Raw genomic sequence first — 17,679 nt, forward strand, 5'->3', positions numbered from 1 at the left:
AAGTGAAGAAAGAAGGAAAGAAAACGACAGTGATGCCTGATATGTCTATGTAACTGATAAGGAAAATGTAGATGAAAATACTGTGCCTTTTGACATGCAATAGAATTGGATAAATTAAAGATCCTGACAATACCTCAGCACATGAGGTTCTCATTTTTTTTCATTTTTAAAATTTAATTTAGAAACAATCTTGTTTTTAATGTTAATCCCAGTTTCCTCTCCCTTCTATTCTCCCCTGACCCCCAATGACCCCCTAATGAGGTCCTCATTTATGGCTGATTAACATGTAAAATGGCAGAACCACTTTAGAAAACACTGCAAATGATTTTTGTAAAGTTAAAATTAGATGTTCTGTTTAATACAGAAAATCCACTTCTAAGTATTTACAAAAACACATTTGGAAGCATATATCCATAAAAACATGTGTATGGACATTTATAGTAGCTTTGTTTATTTTAGCCTTCTAATGGAAACAATCCACATTTTCCTAAGTAGTGAATGAACATACAAATTTCAATATATTCACGTAAGTGAATACTATTTAGCCATGACAAGGGACCGATACACATGGTAAAGAATCTCAGCATGAACAAACCTCAAAACTTTATGCTGAGGGAAAGGAACATCATATTAAAGTGGCTAACATTCTATAGTTTTAAAAATAGGAAAACTAACCTAGTTCATCAGTAGTTGCTTAGGACTGAAGTGTGGGATGTGGTTTAGCAGCTCCCTCTTTTTTTAATTATATTAATTTTTTTTAACATAACTACAATTTCCCCTCCCTCTTCTCTTCCTATTTCCTCTCCTCCTTTCCACCCTTTCCCCCATCCACTCCTCAGAAGGGGTTGACCCTCCTATGGGAGTCAGCACAGCATGGCATATCAAGTTGAGGAAAGACCAACCTCCTCCCCTCTGCATCAAGGTTGAGAGAGGCATCCCACCATAGGGAATAGGTTCCAAAAATCCAGATTATGCTCCAGGGATTGATCCTGGTTGCACTGCCAGGGATCCCACAAATAGACTGAGCTATACAACTGTCCCCCACATGCAGAGGGCCTCGGTTGGTCATGTAGACTCACTAGCTGTCTGTGGGTTCCCCTGTGATAATCTTGACTTCCCCACTTCCCTTGATCATATAGTCCCTCCACCCTCTCTTCAACTGGGCTCCCGGAGCTTGGCCTGTTGTGTGGCTGTGAATCTCTGCATGTTCTTCCATTAGTTGCTGGATGAAGGTGTAATCAGATTGGCAACTCCCTCTTCTCTAAAAACCTTTGACCTTGGAGGGGAAGCTCCTTAAGACACAGGGTGTTCTAAGGGGATGGGAAACTCTACATGCCACACAGACGTTCTTTACATTCTGGAAGTAAAAAACTCAGTTGCTTCAGGAAGTTCCTAAAACTGACCTAATTTTCTAGACTCCTCCCTCCTCACAAGCTTATAAACTTTAAGCACCCTGGAGAGACACCCTCAGACAAGCTTAACTGACTAGAATAGGCCCAACCCGGATGAATTGCCTGGAAGAGACAGTTAGATCAGGTCATCAGGCAGAAGCAGAGACCACCCAAGCTGCTTAGAAGGAGCTCAGGCCAAATGTGCAGCCTGGAAGAGATACTCACCAGTCTGACAAGATGCCTGAGAATTATTCAGTGAGCCCCAGATTCCCAGTTTTCATGAGGTGTCCCTAAGCTGGATGTGGTTTTGGTGCTGGAGCTGTATATGAGGCATTTTTGCTCCTGCAATTCCTCCTCCATCCTCCTGCAAGTTACCCCAGCACACTCACTGTTTCTTCAAGTTGGATTTGTTAGTATTCTAATTTTGTCCTGCCATTGGTTCCCTAAACTTGGAGGAATAGATAGATATTTGCTCATGTCTCCCATGAAACAGTGTCACACAACAGGACAAGGGGTAACTCATTATACAGTACAGAGCATTTAAAAAGACTTTTAATGATTTCTTTATTTTTTATGTGCATTGGTAGTCTGCTTGTATATATGTCTGTGTCAGATCCCATGGAACTGGGGTTAAAGGGAGTTGTGAGCTACATGTGGGTACTGGGAATTAAACCAGAGTCCTCCAGAAGAGCAGTCAATGCTCTTAACCTCTGAGCCATCTCTGCAGCCCCCAGGACCCCACTCAGAACTTTTTAGGAAAATGAAATAGCACATCTGAATTGCATGCACACATAATTTGCTAAAATTGCTGAACTGTGTTCATTTTCTTGAATTTCAAATGTATCTCAATAAGGTATATTTAATTATGAACAGCCAAGCATAAGAACATAAAAATAAATTCCCTGAAACTCAACATAACTGGTTTGAAGCACGAAATGAGTTGTATTTCTGGCCTTGGGAGGAGATGAAACATTTAGACTAGATAACTCCCTAAAGCTAGTTCCAGGAGCCTTATAATATTACTATATGGTAGGATGCTTTCTGATAATGTATAAAGACTTACCATTTACCACTCATGAAGGAGTCAACCCAAATGGGCCTGTCAGTCATCTGGGTAAAACCAAGTCCCCCAGGCAAAGCTACTTGCTCTAGAAGAAAATCACAACTGGTCAAAGTGCTGAAAGTCAGTAACTGTTGAATGTCCTGCCCTGTGCAGGACATTATTGTTCTTCCTCCCAAGCTGAGGGAACACTGAAGAGGGAGGACAGGAAGAATGGAAGAGCTGGAAGATTGGGTGGGGGTTGCTGCAAAACACTGTTTTCTAGACATGACATGGCAGCCACAGTCATGAAATCACAGCAGCCGTGGCTATTTGCACAAGATGTGCACCAGGTCTGGCCTGTCAACATTCCATCATGAATCGGGGAGGGGTTTGGAAACCCCCACCTGTTTTTGAAGAACTGTGATGGTTACTGTTGACTATCATCTTGAAATATCCAGAATCATCTAGAAGATCCTGATACTTTTGTGAGGTGTCTCTGGATTAAGGTTTCCCTGAGAATGTCTGAGAGACTGTTGGGAGTAGGTTAACTGAAGTGGGAAGATCCTTTTCCTCAGTGTGGATCCAGACTGTCTACAAGGAGAAAGTTTACTTCCTGCTCCCTGACCAGGTGTGATGCCACAGCTGCTTCAATCTCCTGCTGCCTTGGACTCCCTTCCCACTATGATAAGCTATTCCTCTAAATATGAACTAAAACCAACCCTTCCTTCTTAAATTTTTTTCCAGGATATTTTTATCACAGGGACAGGAAAGTCCGAATAAAATTCCCCAATACTGCAAAATATTGAAGCTCATTACTGAGTGTGTGGGTTTCCTTTCCTGTAGACAGTCAATCTCCTGTGTCCCACAGATAGGATTACATGGGAGTTTGTACCCAATCAGAGAGTTTCTTTATACATATAAAATGGTTAATTTAATTTTATTAATCAATTAAAATGTCTCTGTTATGCTTAGAATACTTTTCCTGCTTCTGTTCATCAAACTATATATTGTCTTTTAAAAAAATTACACTTGTGGTTTTGGGATCGTCCTGAGCCAACCTACCTAAGTGACACTTTGTAGCTCAGTGATGACTTTTGTGTCATTTATATTCCTTAATAAAAATGTATTTTAAGTATTTTTGTATTAATAAGTACAACTTTGTTTAACCCGTGTTTTTTTTTTTTTTTTTTTTTTTTTTTTAAAGCACTCAGTGTTGGACTTTTGTGCTTGGTAGCTCTCTAGGTCCTTTGCAACTATTTCTGCCACTTAGTTGATGGGAGGATGAGAAAGCGAAAGGTTTCTTTCACAAACACCTTGATTCTGACAGGCAGAAACTTTCTGGATTTTAGGATGTCAAGGCTTAACTCAATTTCTGTCAATCTAGCTCTATATAGCCTATATTGCTTAAAAAAAAAAAAAAAACCAATGTGAGAATAAGATAGTTGCTTATAAAAACTCTGATGAATTATTTCAGATAGTAAAAAAGGATCCCAAGACTTACAAGTTTGTGATATGGATATTTACTGCATAATACTTATTTGTAATTCCATTAGTGAGTTTTGGAAGTGTAAAATGTACCCATGATTATCAATGCAAAACAAAGTTGCAAGACTTTGCACTTACTGTGAAGAAAGTTTTCATCTAATTGGAACTTAAGAAATAAAATTATGAAATACTCAGCATAGAAATGAATTAAACTAAGTGAAGTGAAAACTACATGGGAAGATAAGAGCAAGAGAATGACTTAGCACAAGATTATTTTCAGTTACCCCCTTCAGTCGTTAGTAACATAGTTTATCCCTTGCTCTTGAATTTCTCATCACCTTGTTCCTAACATTTTATAAGTACAGCTAATAATTGCCAAGTGAACATTCACTGGGGTATAATTTAGTGTGCACAAACAGCTGCAATTGATGATCCCTTTTAAATGAGAAGGACATGTGTTAATTTGGTGAAATGACAGTTTCATTCACTTAAACATGGACTAAGTTTGGGTTCAACTTCAAATTTATTTGCGTCAAGTTTTTACTGTCAGCTTCTGGATTTGATTTGAAATTTTTCTTCTGGGGCTGGAGAGATGATTCAGCTCTTAGCTGCTCTTCCCGAGGTCTGAAGTTCAGTTCCCAGCAATCCCCACACAGCCCTGTAATGAGATCTGGTGCCCTCTTCGGGTCTGCAGTCATACATGCAGGCAGAACACTGTACACATAATAAATAGAAGAAGTATTAATTTTTTTTTCTTCTGGTTGATTTCTTTATTTGCTATGTATTTGTTGACGGTTTTGAAGGATTCAGTCTCAGGCTTATTCTGGGTGTTATTCTGCCTTGAATGCTCTTCCTTGAAGTTGTTTGTCCTTTCTTTGATTGCCTCTATTCAGATGTGACTATGTGATCTCTTTTACTTAGCCTTCATATGTATAGGCCAGAGGCTGATGTCTGTGTCTTCCTCTATTGCTCTCTACCTTCTTTCTTTCTTTCTTTCTTTCTTTCTTTCTTTCTTCCTTCCTTCCTTCCTTCCTTCCTATCTTTTTTTTTTTTTTTTTTTTTTTTTTTTTTTTTGAGCCTGGGCTCACACTTTGGCTATGGCTGAACAGCAAGCTGTGGGGGATCCATTTGTTTCTGCCCCACAGCACTGGAGTTAGGGACAATCTCTGCCATGCTATTTCATCCGCCTGCTGAGGATCTCAGGTCCCTGTCCTTTCATTTCAGTTCTGTAATAGTGATAAATTACCCTGACAAGAAGCAACAACAATTATATATATATATATATATATATAAAAGGAGCAGGCATTTAAAATGAATTTGAAAAAGAACAAGGAGGTTTATATAGGAGGGCTTGTAGGGAGGAAAAGGAAGGGAGAAAAGATATAATTATACTTCCTGTAACAATTAAAACTAATACTGTACATACTAATATAAAATTTAAAATAAAATAGAAATTATAATTACCATGAAAGGAAAAAGCAATTTGGGGCTGAAAGGCTAAAAGTGCCACAGCAGAGTTCAGGAGGTATCAGAGAGGCCTGAGAGGCAGAAAGGGGAAGGTAATAGAGATGAAGAGAGTCTCTCTGTGGCCTGAGGGGACAGGTAACTAACTCTCCTTGGAGGTATTGCTGCTTCTGTAATAGAGTCAACTTCTGTGTCAGAGTTGAGTTACAGGAATGAGGCATAGTAAAGCCTGCAGTGGTGAAGGGCATGACCATACATAGGTGAATAAATGGATAGACAGATTGATGACAGACCCACAAGTGTGAATTCACAGAGTGGCAGATGGCAATTTGAGCAGTCTAGTTGAACAGCAGGGACTGAGCTGAACTGAAGGCCCTTTGGTAGCAGGAGTCCTTGCCTGTTGATCACTTGATACACACACACACACACACACACAAACACACACACACACACACACACACACTGGATGGTCAGATGACAGGCCTGTGGGACCATCATTGCAACTTCAGGATCCCCTTTGTGGGTCCAGGTGAGTGAGTTGCACTCTTTCCTCAGCCTGGTATTTCTAATATATTATTAGGCCTGGGTTTTCTGACATGATTTTAATGTGTCCCTATGCTCCTACAGTCCCAATTCACTTAGAGCAAGTCATTTGTTAGTCAGTGCTGGCATGACTAATGTGGGGTCCTCCACTGGAACATGGGCAAATCTACCAATGATCAGATTCCCCCAAAAAGAAAAATGACTGTCCTTCCTGTGATAGTCATCAACTGCCAGTAGTTCTTAATAAGGGATGGGAACAGTGACTCCTCCCCATCCATTCTAGAATGTTGAATGGCCTGATTTTATGTGGGGCTTGTGAAGATAACCATGGGTATTGTGAGTTCTTAAGGACAACAGTCATTTTATACCCCATTTCATATCCAGAAGATGGTATTTCATTCCACTTCTGCCCATTCTCTGGTTCTGTCACTGTCTCCACTGGCTCTTCTGTGACCCTTTACACACGGGTTGACATAGATGTCCTACTTATGGCTGAAAACTCTAAGTCACTCTGAATCCTTTGACTATTTATGAGAGTCTACATTAACTGCTGCTAACTGTAAAAGGAAGCTTCTCTGACCAAGGTTATTTATTATTTATTTGAAAGGCTGTTTGACAACACGGCCACTTAATAAAACAACAAGAGTAAGTTATTCCCTAATAGCGTTTGGTCAGCTTACAGCACCATCTGTGAATCCCCTTTTGCTGAGAAGGCCTCTAATCTAAACAGAAAACAGTAGGATTCTTCTCTAACAGACACACCACTATTGCGCCAGTGGGTGTGTCTTGCCTGTCAGGTTGGATTTGCAGTATGCAGGACATGGACTGTTGTCTTTTCTATTGCAGTGGCCTACATCACATTGTCAAGCACTGTGAAAACTAGAGAGCAGGGAGGAAGTTTTACTTGTATTATTTAAAGATGCATCTATTTTTTAGAGTATCATGTAGTCTATGCTGGTCTGAAACTCACTGTATTACAGCAAATGATGTTAACTTTCTTATCATCCTGCCTCTGCCTCACAGGTGCTAAGATTACAGATAAATGTCACCATAATCATCCAATTTTACTTACTAAGGAAAAACTTTGGAATTAAAACAACTAAAATATAGAATCTCCAATAATAGGCTGGAATGCCAGGCCTCTGCCGGAGACCTGCCTATCCACGGGGGGCCACCCTGAGTACCCACCTGCCTGATCTTTGACCCCCATCATTGGGCCTCTGCTGGAGGTGAGTCTGGAACCAGTTCAGGTTGAATCCCCCCCCCCCCACCCTTCTCTGAGAACTTGCTCCCCTCTATATCCTGTCCCCAGTGAGAATGTAAGGATGGAAATATTTAGCCTATCTCTCCCTAGACTCTGCCCCATAGCAGTGAGTAGGCAAAAGGTCACATTCTTGACAGGGCAGTTTGCGACAGCACCTGTGAGTGAATGAACAGGAAATGAGCCTTGTCATACTCCCCAGAAGCCCTAGCGAAAGCAGACTTCCTGGGCTAAATGCGGGCTTGGATAGTTCAAATTAATTGGTCCACACTGGATGCTATGAGATGATTGGTTTGTGATGTATGGGCTTTGTTGTAACCCTATAAAAGCTGTCTGAACCCTGTACCCAGGTTCCCAGTCTCCTACTTCCACGTGGAGTATGGCTGTGGACCCCAGTGCACTGGAATATAAAAGACTCATGCTTTTGCATCAAGACTGCTTCTTGTGAGTGATTTTGGGGGGGGGCACCTTTCTTGAGTCGGGGAGTGAGGGTCCATGCCCTCTGCGGGTCTTTCAAGAACACTCCTAGTATTCTGATCCACAAACCCCTCCATGCAGTACCTGCCCTCCCCCCACCTGTGCCCTACTGAATCACTGCCCCCACTGCCCTGGATGAGCACTGGGCCAGAGGGTGGGCCCATCAATCCTTCCACCTCCGGGGAACTTCCTGGATCTGATTGAAGAAAAATTTCCCAATCTGAAGAAGGACATGCCTATGAAAGTACAAGAAACATACTGAACATCAAATAGACTGGACCAAAAAAGACCTGTCAACACATAATAATCAAAACACCTAACATAAGGAATAAAGAAAGAATATTAAGAGCAGTGAAGGAAAAAGGCCAGATAACATATAAAGGCAGACCTATCAAAATTACACCTGACTTCTCCATGGAAACTGTCAAGGCCAGAAGGTCCTAGATAGATGTTCTAAAAGTACTTAGAGTCCACGGATGCCAGCCCAGGTTATTATACCCAGTAAAACTCTCAATCATTATAGATGGAGAAAACAAGATATTTAATGACAAAACCAGATTTTCACAATATGTATCTGAAAATCCAGCCCTACAGAAAGTTCTGGAAGGAAAACTCCAACCCAAGAAAGCTAACTATGCTTACAAAGACATAGGCAATAGATAATCCCACTTCACCAGAACCAAAGGATAAAGCAGGACAAATACGTACACAGTACTATTGCCAACAACAAATCTAAAACAAACAAGAATTAACAATCAGTGGTCCTTACTTTCTGTCACCATTAATGGTCTTAACTCACTTATAAAAAGGCACAGGCTAACAGAATGGATATGAAGACAGAATCCATCTTTCTGCTGCATACAAGAAACACATCTAAGCTTCTAAGACAGACATCACCTCAGGGTAAAGGGTTGGGAAAAGATCTTCCAATCAAATGGACCCAAGAAGCAAGCAGTTGTAGCTATCCTAATAACTAACAAGTTAGACTTCAAACCAAAATTAATCAAAAGAGATGACGACGGTCATTTTGTATTCATTACAGGAGAAATCCATCAGCACAAAGTCTCAATTCTGAACACTTACGCCCCAAATACAAAAGCACCCACATTCATAAAAGAAACACTACTAAAACTCAAAGCTCACATAAAACCTCACACATACATAGTGGGAGACTTTAACACCCCACTCTCACCACTAGAAAGGACCACCAGTCAGAAACTTAACAAAGAAACAAAAGGACTAACAGAAGTTACATCTCAACTGGGGTTAACAGACACGTATTGAACATTCCATCCAAACACAAAAGAATATACCTTCTTCTCTGCTCCACAAGGAACCTTCTCTAAAATCGACGACATACTAGGTGGCATAACAAACCTCAACAGATACCAAAAAATTGAAATAGTCTCCTGTATCTTATCATGCTTTAAAGTTGGAATTCAACAACAACACAAATCGCTGACACCCTACAAACTCATGGACACTGAACAACAATGCACAATTGCACCATACCTGGGTCAAAGAAGAAATAAAGAAAGAAATTAAGGACTTCCTTGAATTCAACAAGAATGAGGATACAACATACCCAAACTTATGGGACATCTTGAAAGCAGTGCCATGAGGGAAATTTTTATGTATCTGACATTTCATTTAAAAAGCTGGCCAGACATATGTCCAAATGATCCACATTCACACAACAAGAACATCTGTTCAACTATGTTCATAGCAGCATTATTTGTAATAGCCAGAACCTGGGACATCCTAGATGCCCCTCAACTGAAGAATGGATAAAGAAAATGTGGCACATTTACACAATGGAATACTACTCAGAGGGGGCAAAAAATGGAATCTTGAAATTCACAGGCAAATGGATGAACTTGAAGAAACCATACTGAATGAGGTAACCCAGTCACAAAAAGAGGAACATGGTATGTACTCACTCATATATGGATTTTAGACATAGAGCAAAGGATCACCAGCCTATAATTCACACCACCAGAGAAACTAGGATACAAGGAGGAACTTAAGAGATTCATACAAGGTCCCTCATAGAAGGGGAAAGGAACAAGATCTGAGCATATTGGGAGTGGGGGGGGCAGTGAGTGGAGAGGGAGCTAGGAGAAAGTGAAGGGGAGGAGAGGAAAATACGTGGGACTAGGAAGATTGACTCAGGGGAGAAATAGACGAGAGAAAACAAGCAAACAAACAACCCCCCCCAAAAACAGAGATACCATAAAAGAGGGAGCCATTATAGGTTTGAAGAGAAAACTGACTCTAGAGAAATGACCCCAGACCTACAAGACTGACCCCAACTAACATTTTGAGTAACAGTGAAAAGGCTACTATAAATGCCTTTTCCTGATAATGAGATTGATGACTAACTTATTCACTATCATAGAGCCTTCCTCTAGTAGCTGATGGAAGCAGAGGCAGACACCCACAGCTGAACACTGAGCTGAAGTGGAATCCATATTCAGAGAGGGAGGACAAGACTAGGCTACAGAAACCCACAGAGACAGCTGACCTGAACAAGGAGGAGCTAATGGGCTCCCAAAATGATAGCTCAAAATCCAGTATGGGATTGACTCATGAACATAGGTCTCAGATGGCCTGGGTAGTCTAAGGGACCTCTGACAGTAGAACTAGGATGTATCCCTGGTGCAGGAAAGGACTTTGGGAGCACATTCTCCATGGAGGGATACTCCCTTAGCTTAGAGGCAGGGGGGAGGGCCTAGTCCTTACTTCAAATGACTTGACTGATTTTGATGACCCTTCCTGGAAGGCATCACCCTACCTGTGGAATGGGGGGGATGGGATGGGAGAGTGGTTGGGGGGCTTGGGAAGGTGGGAAAGAGGGAGAGAGTCTCGGAGAGAGAAGAAACTGGGATGGATATATAAAAAATTAAAAAAAGATATCCAATAATAATAGTAGCAATTAAAAAGAATTTTGTGCTTTCTATGTGCCAATTTGGGGGGGGGGAGGTCTCATCTATCTATCTATCTATCTATCTATCTATCTATCTATCTATCTATCTATCTATTGAACGTTTTGTTGTTTCTTTGTGGATTGAATCCACACTCATCTTGATCCCACTCATCTCTCTACTCCCTTGTTTCTACCCTCTGCCCTTGGAACTTCCCCTGCCCCCCAAAACAAAACAAAACAAAACAAAACACAAAACAAAACAAAACAATAATCCCCAACCAACCAACCAACCAACCAACCAACCAACCAACCAACCAACCAACCAACCAAACGAACAAAATCTCACCAGGGAAGATGCAATGCGGCCTAGTGACTCCCACAGTATATCCTTTAGTCCATACTTCTTTACTTGTATTTGTTACAATGAATCATTGATCTGGCTTGAGGCTTCTGGTTTCTGCTACCCTATCAATACTGGGCCCTCACTGGGACTCATCTTGGAAAACCAGTTTTCTGTGTCATGGAGGTCCTTTGGATCCGCAGGTCCAGCCCCTGCATATACCCAGCAGTTCATAGATGAGGTGGATGTTGGGGTGTGCTTACTCATAGCCATGGTTCTGGGTCTTTGTGGTAGCTGGGTTGGTCAGGCCGTCAGCTTTCCCTTATCTTTGACATCCGGGTGAACTTTCCAGCACTGTCTCAGCTAGCTCACACCATACATCAGGCACCAGGGTTCATCGTCAGTTCTCCTGCTCTCATGCCCTCGGGTTCAGCTCACCCACACTCAGATCACCAGCAACAGCTCTACTGTTTTGCTCAGGGGCGGTGTAGGACCCACTCTCCCAATTGTAGTTGATGAAGGACAGGGCCAACTGACCTGTTTTTATGCCCCAGAGGCCAGCTCTCCTGTGCACTCAAGGTGGCAAGAGGTGGGGAGCATATTTACCTCATCCATGCCACTGCATGACACATGAGGGAAGGAGCGAGGGCAGCTCTCATTCTCTCATGTCCACAGGACCGGCTCACCTGTACCCCTGTCAGCAGGATCAGCTCACAGACCTCCACTGCTGCATCAGGGCTGTGGACTAAGACATGGCCCTTGGCAACAGCCAAGGCCTGGGAATGGCCTTGGGTAAACAAGTCATCCACATCAGCCCATTCCTCACCTCTTTAAATCTGTTTTTCTCCCCATCTCACAAAATGTTCTCTTTGTCTGTCTGTCTCTCTCTCTCTCTCTGCATCTCTGCTTCCCTCTCTCTCTCGCTCACTCCTCCCATTTCCCTAACCTGTACTCTCTTACCATAATGGTGCCGGACCTGAGCCAGATGATGTGACTGTCCTCCACTGCATTCAGGCCTGGAAGCACTGAGCATCTCATGGTTGATTCTGCTTCATTTGTTTACTATAACATCATTTTCATATTGGTTATTTCCCCCATTTTAACATCAAAATTAGGAACTCATAGTCAGGTAAAACAAATTTTCCAAGATCACAGTTTGGTGAACAGAAAAACCAGATTTGCATTGAGGAATACGATTTCAAAGTTCAGAGTATAAATACTTAATTAGGATACAGAAGGAGCTAGTAACATTTTCCCTGGGATAATAAGTGTGATGACGCACATTGATTACAGTTCAGTAATAAAGGGAGTGGCTATTGAGAAATCTGCTTCAAGGGAGAAAGTTGTGTTCATCTTTGTACCCAGGTTCTGGGATGACTATAAGATGGACTTTTAGAAATTTCCAGAAAAATTTTGATAACTTATGGAAGAGGAAAGTGAAAGTCCTTGAACTAAATTCACAAATGTGAGTGCCTTCTTCTATGTGGAGGTATTATTGAAATCATAGAATGATTTGTTAGGTGCTTAATCAGGCTCTTGCAGGTTTGGGGGTTGTTGGGGATGGACTCTCCCCTTCTCCCTCAGGTTAACTTTGGATTCTATCTTCTATTTCTCTGGTAACTCACTACTTTTAAGGACGGGGAAAATACCACCACTTCACTTCTTTAGATTTGAAATATCATGTGAAGGAGGGAGGAAACATCATTATCACTTCCTCCCCCACTGAGATTTAAAATGCTATGCAAAAACGGGGAAGTGGAGGCAGCAGGGATGTTGAAGCCCGGTATGGAAAGGCTGTTTTCTCCTGATAAAGCACGGATAATTTATAGACTTATTATCATTTTAATTTTTTTATTTAACTCATTTACACATACTGTTATAGTTGGTCACAAGACTGAAATTTGAGTTCTACCTCAGTCCCCTGGTGGAGTCATGCCATTGCTAAATAGCCCAAAATTACATGATTTCAAAGACATGCTGTTGTCTCTTCTCATGAGTTAATCTAAATGCACCTGTCAATCATGTACACAAGAAAACACCCCTTAGAAATCTGTAACTTGAAGATTGATCTGAAAATGCAATAAAAAGCTAGAAGGAATAACTACTCCATTAATGATGTAATGGCATACAAATCTACCTCTAAACTTTGATGAAATTGTTTCTGTCTTCTCTGCTTAATTTTTTAAGGTCTAACTTCGAAATTATATTTTTATTTTTCCTCTTTGCATCTTCTTGGAAAAAAAAAAAACAGTTTGGTAACTTTTTATAGAATTAACATTTTGCCCTATGACCCAGAGATTGCACATCTGGATAGTTACCCTAGAGAAAAACAAACGTTAACACCACATCCTGCTTATCTATTTGTTATTTTTATTTTTTGAGATAGGACTTTATTCTGTGGCCAGAAATCTAATTTTGCTTGCTCTATGTGGTAGTTAACACTGTAACCATTGAAGAATACCTAGGAGACAAACCTCTGGTACGCCTGTGAGGGATTATCTAGATTAGCATACTTGTACTTGAGGTAGGAAGTCACATTTTTAAGTGTGAACAGATTAATTCTACTGATTTCCCCAAATGCTATCTGAGGTGTGGCCATGACAGTGAAGTCATATCTGATGATATCTCTTCTCTCTGGCCAGACTTGTGCTGTTTCTTCTTCTTCTTTTCCTTTTATGAAAATAGATTTCTTCCCCCTCACATAATATACCCTGAGTATATTTTTCCCTCTCCCTACTCCCAGTTCCCCCTTCCCTCCCCTCCATCAGGATCCATCTCTGTGTCTTCTCTTATTAGAAAACAGGCTTCTAAGGGATAATAGTAAAATATAATATACTATCATATAAGATAAACAAAAACTAACACTTTGGAATAGGACAAAACAAACAGAAGGGAGAGAGCCCACGAAAAGGTATCAGAAACAGGCATAAATGTAGAGACCCACTCATTTGCATGCTCAGGAATCCCATAAAACACTAAACTGTAAGCCATAATAAAGGACCTGTAGGGTAAAAAGAAAGAAAAATACATAAAGGAAATAAAATAAAAAATAAAAAGTAACATATAATTTTTTAAAAAAGGAAAAGCCCTGAGATGACATTATGAGACAAAGAACTTCCCAAGATGCTGTTGAGTTCATTTTCTGCTGGCCATACTCATCCTTAGAGTGGTTTGTTCTCCAGTTGGACTCCCTTTGAGAAAAGTAAATTTTTATTTGCAAGTGGTTATAGATTGGAGATAGCTTCCGGGTTGGGGATGGGGTGTGTGTTCCTTCCTCATTTCAGCTTTAGGACCCCATCAGGTACGGACCTGTAAAGATCCTATGCATCCTACCTCAGTCTCTGTGAGTTCATATATACACCCATCCTGTTGACTTAGAGGACCTTGTGTTCTTGGTGTCCTGTGGCTCTTACATTCTTTCTGTCTCTTCTTTGTCAGGGTTCCCTGAGCTCTGAAGGGAGAGATATTTTTATGGAGACATCCCACTTAGGGCTGAGTGTTCCAAGGTCTCTCCCTCTGCAAAATATCTGACTTTGGGTCTCTTTATTTGTTCCCATCTGTTGTAGGAGGAAGATGACAAGTCATTAGGAGTTATTTTATTACTACTGTTTTTCATTTTTGAATGGTAGCATTTGCTTTGCCCGGTGATCCCTGGGCTATCTAGTCTCAGGTTCTTGATTACCCAAGCAGTGTTGAGTATGGGCTCCATCTCATGGAGTGAGCCTTAAGTCAAGTCAGATATTGGTTGGTTACTCCCAGAAGCTTTGTGTCACCATTGCACCAGCACACCTTGTAGGTGGAGCACTATTGTAGAGCAAAAGGTTGTGGTTGGGTTGGTGCTTGCATTTCATCTTTGGTAGGTTATAGAGTAACTTCTTGTGCTAAAGATGCTAGAACGTAGGGCTGAAGGCTGTATGTAGCTCGCACTTTAATGCAAAGTAGAACCTCATATTTTCAGAGGTTGGCTCTAGAGTGTACTTGCGATCCATGGTTCTCGAGAAGCCCAAGACCTGATGTATGTGAACACATATGCAAAAAATATTGCATATAAAATATCTTATATTTTACAGTGTTGAGACAATATGTAGTTTAAACCAGAAATAAATAAAAGAAGGAAGTCAGTTTTCTGACACCCAAGCTTTGGAAGCTGGAAATAGAAAAAAAGGAGGAAATGTTAACATAGTTGTTTTTTGCTTGCTGTATGCACTGGAGCAAGTCATTAGGTAACATGGTTTTAGAGAAGCCTGTCTAAGATTCATTTGGAAATGAAGTTGTCATAGCAACTGCCTCTGAAGCAACAGACAAAATCCCCTCAGAGCTTCCAGAGAACCTCCAAAGTCTTCTCTGCACTAGGATCCAAGAAGCCTGCCTTATGGGCTTATTTTAATTTTTTTTTTAATGAATTGCCTTTCCCTTTTTCTTTTTTTGGAGTGGGACTGGAATCCTTTAGATTCACTCTAGGACATGAACAATTCTGTGTGTTTGACCAATGAAGCATTGTCATTGTCACTGTTGAGCCGAGGGTGAGCAGGTTTTCACTGATGTATACACATGGCTTTAAAATCTGCCCAGCCTAATGTGCTGTGATTTTAGGTGTGCTTATCTAGAAGAAGATGGACTTCTGCCTTTATAAAGGTCTGCCAGCTTCCTAAAGACCATTTCTGTCATTATTTTTGAGTAAAATCCTACTTAACATTGTAGCTCAAATTTCTTTAAATTCAGAGATTTGTTTCATGGCTATGCTACCACTCATTCGGATATATATATACTGAAGAGCAGCAACAAAGCCAAGTTTCTACAGAAACTTTACTAGGCCCTATATTTACATTTATATTCATATTTATGGAATCATTTCTTTAAAATGGTTTTGGCATTATGTACAGCTCAGTGAAGACTACCTGCTGCTGGGGGACAGAGTTGAGTGCTGTTAGTAAACCTTGAGTTTAAGGAGCCCAGTAGGGTGGACTCAAGATTCTGCATTGTATTATCTGGGTGCTCTACCTTTTCAAGTGGGGAATGACAGATCTTCCTTATGAAGCTGTTGTGAATAGTAAGTAGGACAGATTTATTTGTACATTGCTATTGGATCCTTTGTCTTTGCATGAGGTTCCTGGGCCAGAAGTGGTGTTTTGTATATAGTAAGTGTATCAGTACAGAATAACAAAAATGTATTTTCACATAGCACTTTGTTTTTAATTGTGTGTATAAAGATGCAACTTGAATGATCAAACAGATTATTAAGAGCTGCATGCATGACTCATTATCAAGAGTGTGTGTGTGTGTGTGTGTGTGTGTGTGTGTGTGTGTGTGTGTGGTGGGGCAGACTGCTGGCAATGGATCTGTGAGCCTTCTGCAACTGTCTTACTGAGATCTCTAATCCAGAATCAAAGTCTTTAACACCCTGTAACCTGCCAGGATACTATGGCGTCATTTTGTGCAGAGACTGTACAGGAACCCCAGGGAAAAGGGCAGAATCAGAAAGCATGCTCTGTACTTCGGCTAGAGAAACAAGAAAAACTAGAAGCTTTGGCCCTAAAAGCAAGGAAGCAGAAGCAGACCAGTAGGAACTCTCCTTTCTTTTTCTCTTGGAGCTATTTGTGTTCAGAAGTTGTAGAGAGAAGCCATGTGGCTACAAACTAAAAGGGGTAAGTGCCTGACTGGCCCATGGTGTCTTGCTGGAACTAGTTAGAGCTTGAAAGAAAGGAGCCTGAATGTCAGAGTTTACTGCCCCTCCAACTCACTGGCCATGAGAATTGGTACAAGTGGCTTAGGCCCAGCCTCCTCCCCTGTAAAATGGGCAGAGTTATAATGCCACAAAGCATTAGACACATTCCATAAACATTTCCTTCCTTTTATTTGAGCTTTTAATGAATAGTTTCACATATTTACACAATAACTACTGTTGTCTAATAATGGCGGGTATAGAACAAGACTTTTGGTTACACAACATGCTCTGCTTACTATAGTCCCCAATATGGATGGTCTAGACAGTGTTAAATGGCTTCCATCTCTGTATAATCACTTTAGAGAAGGGACTTGGGTTTTAATCAGTTTCATCTTGGCTGCAGAAGGAAGGAAGTATATGGGGGAGGGGCAATAGAAGTTGGTGTGTCTAATTTGTCTGTACTGTCTCAATTGCTACTCTGTATAGATCATGTGGATTCTTTGAGTTGTGTCAACATTCACTCTTCAAGATGAGTTTTGCTGAGAGTTCCCAGAATAAAAGCACTTGGGTACCATGGAAACAGAAAGACAAGGACAGGGAAAGAAGGTGTTGTTGAAACTTTAAAATCTCTGCTCAGATGCTGTTTCCAAGAATGGGGGGATTTGAATCTTTCTTTCCATGATGCCTCATTTCTCTCACTGGACCTTCTGGGGGGAGAAGGATGGCTAAGAACTCCCCTTCCATGGAAAGTCACTCTCCTGGGTGTCACTGGCAAGCTTGGACTCTAGATCCCACTCTTAACTGCTCCGAGGTCTCCCCATCACTGTGGTGGTGATCTGACCTCTATGAGAGAACTGAACTCCCACCCATGTGTAAAGAGGATGGTTTTTCCTCCCGCTGCTGGTCTGGTCCCGCCACCACGCCAGCCCCAATTAACACACTGAGACTCTGTATTTGATATAATTCTGTTGGCCCGTTACTTGTTTCTTATCAGCTAGCTCTGTCTTAAGTATTAACCCATTTCTATGTATTTCCATGTGGTCTTACCAGCGAGAGCCAGCTGGCGGTTCTGCCTTCTCCTGACT

At 41.1% G+C, this 17,679-nt stretch overlaps 1 protein-coding gene across 1 annotated transcript in view; it reads right to left on the reverse strand.

Annotated features, from left to right (window-relative positions):
- Spa17 (sperm autoantigenic protein 17) overlaps window positions 1–17,679 on the reverse strand; it is a 380,810-nt gene that overhangs the window by 174,096 nt on the left and 189,035 nt on the right. The gene's annotated exons all lie outside the window — the stretch shown is intronic.

This window comes from Phodopus roborovskii, unplaced genomic scaffold (genome assembly GCF_943737965.1).
Source record: "Phodopus roborovskii unplaced genomic scaffold, PHOROB, whole genome shotgun sequence".
NCBI classification, from domain to species: Eukaryota; Metazoa; Chordata; class Mammalia; order Rodentia; family Cricetidae; genus Phodopus; species Phodopus roborovskii.